The sequence below is a fragment of the Rana temporaria genome, chromosome 1 (genome assembly GCF_905171775.1).
Source record: "Rana temporaria chromosome 1, aRanTem1.1, whole genome shotgun sequence".
NCBI classification, from domain to species: Eukaryota; Metazoa; Chordata; class Amphibia; order Anura; family Ranidae; genus Rana; species Rana temporaria.
In genome coordinates, this window is record NC_053489.1 from 35276428 (window position 1) to 35279073 (window position 2646).

The following is a 2646-nucleotide window of genomic DNA, read 5'->3' on the forward strand; positions in this document are numbered from 1 at the left end:
AGGTCAGTGTATGTAGGACAGGTCAGGTCAGTGTATGTAGGACAGGTCAGGTCAGGTCAGTGTATGTAGGACAGGTCAGTGTCAGTGTATGTAGGACAGGTCAGGATAGTGTATGTAGGACAGGTCAGGTCAGTGTATGTAGGACAGGTCAGGTCAGTGTATGTAGGACAGGTCAGGTCAGTGTATGTAGGACAGGTCAGTGTATGTAGGTCAGGCCAGGTCAGTGTATGTAGGACAGGTCAGTGTATGTAGGTCAGGTCAGGTCAGTGTATGTAGGACAGGTCAGTGTATGTAGGACAGCTCAGTGTATGTAGGTCAGGTCAGGTCAGTGTATGTAGGACAGGTCAGGTCAGTGAATGTAGGACAGGTCAGGTCAGTGTATGTAGGACAGGTTAGGTCAGTGCATGTAGGACAGGTCAGGTCAGTGTATGTAGGACAGGTCAGTGTATGTAGGTCAGGCCAGGTCAGTGTATGTAGGACAGGTCAGTGTATGTAGGTCAGGTCAGGTCAGTGTATGTAGGACAGCTCAGTGTATGTAGGTCAGGTCAGTGTATGTAGGTCAGGTCAGTGTATGTAGGTCAGGTCAGTGTATGTAGGTCAGGTCAGGTCAGTGTATGTAGGACAGGTCAGTGTATGTAGGTAAGGTCAGTGTATGTAGGTCAGGTCAGGTCAGTGTATGTAGGTCAGGTCAGTGTATGTAGGTCAGGTCAGTGTATGTAGGTCAGGTCAGGTCAGTGTATGTAGGTCAGATCAGGTCAGTGTATGTACGTCAGATCAGGTCAGTGTATGTACGTCAGATCAGGTCAGTGTATGTAGGTCAGATCAGGTCAGTGTATGTAGGTCAGATCAGGTCAGTGTATGTAGGTCAGGTCAGGTCAGTGTATGTAGGTCAGGACAGGTCAGTGTATGTAGGACAGGTCAGGTCAGTGTATGTAGGACAGGTTAGGTCAGTGCATGTAGGATAGGTTAGGTCAGTGTATGTAGGATAGGTCAGGTCAGTGTATGTAGGTCAGGTCAGTGTATGTAGGACAGGTCAGTGTATGTAGGTCAGGCCAGGTCAGTGTATGTAGGACAGGTCAGGTCAGTGTATGTAGGACAGGTCAGTGTATGTAGGTCAGGCCAGGTCAGTGTATGTAGGACAGGTCAGGACTTACAAAGGACTTACGACGGCGTATCTCCACGTACGCCGTCGTAAGCTCCGAATGTGAGCCGTCGTATCTATGCGCCTGATTCTTAGAATCAGTTACGCATAAATTTGGCCAAGATACGAGCGGCGTAAGTCTCCTACGCCGTCGTATCCTGGGTGCATATTTACACTGGCTGCAAGGGGCGCTTCCGTAGATTTACGCGTCGAATTTAGGTAAATTAGGTAGATACGCCGATTCACGAACGTACTTGCGCCCGCTACGCCGTTTACGTTAGGCTTACGTCCGGCGTAAAGTTACCCCTGCTATATGAGGCGCAGCAAATGCAAAGTATGGACGTCGGAACAAGCGTATCTTTTTACGTTGTTTACGTAAGTCGTACGTGAATGGGGCTGTGCGTAGGTTACGTTCACGTCACAGACATTGTGCCGGCGTATCTTAGGGAGTAAATTCGACGTGATACTGAGCATGCGCGCGCATGCGCCGTACGATCGGCGCTTCATTTACATGGGGTCGCGGCTCATTTCCATACAACACGCCCACCTCTTCCACATTTGAATTACACGGGTTTACGCCGGCCCATTTACGCTAGGCCGCCGCAACTTACGGAGCAAGTGCTTTGTGAATACTGCACTTGCCTGTCTAAGTTGCGGAGGCGTAGCGTAAATAGGATACGCTACGCCCGCACAAAGATACGCCCAGATACGTGAATCTGGCCCCTCGTGTCTGTGCAGAGAGAGAAGGGGATGTCAGCGCTGGTGTGCGCTGAGGCTGAGCTATGTGTGAGACGAGACATAGCTCAGCTCTGCAGCCATCTACCTCAGAGCTGACACAAGCATGGCTGCACAGTGGGAGGTGAGCAGCGGCCGTGACCTGTGTTAACAGAGCTCCAGCAGGCATATTCCTGCTCTGCAAAAACAGCATTTGGTAGTGGCGGCCGGTGGCTGTGCATAGTGTCACCAGCCCGGGGGGAGGTTTCCACCCTGCCCCCCCTGCCAGCCCTCCCTTGGGCGGAGGGAACCACACATTCATCTAAGGCTCGCCAGTTCCTAAATGTCTTGCAGGACAATCTCATGGGTCAGATGGTAGATACACCAACTAGAAACAAGGCGTTCCTAGATCTACTGATTACCAACAATACAGACCTGATCACGGATGTGGAAATACGGGGCAATTGAGGATACAGCGTTCATAGGTCAATTGGCTTCAGTATAAATCACACAAATAGGAAACACAAGGGGAACACAAAGACAATGGGGTAGATTCAGGTAGATGGGCGCCTAGTTACGGCGGCGCAGCGTATTGTATTTACGCTACGCCGACGCAACTTACAGGAGCAAGTGCAGTATTCACAAAGCCCGCGTAATTCAAATGTGGAAGGGGGGCGTGTTTTATGCTAATGTGTTATGACCTGACGTCATTGATGTGTTTTACGAACGGCGCATGCGCCGTCCGTGTACATATGCCAGTGTGCATTGCTCTCAAGTACGCCGCAACGACG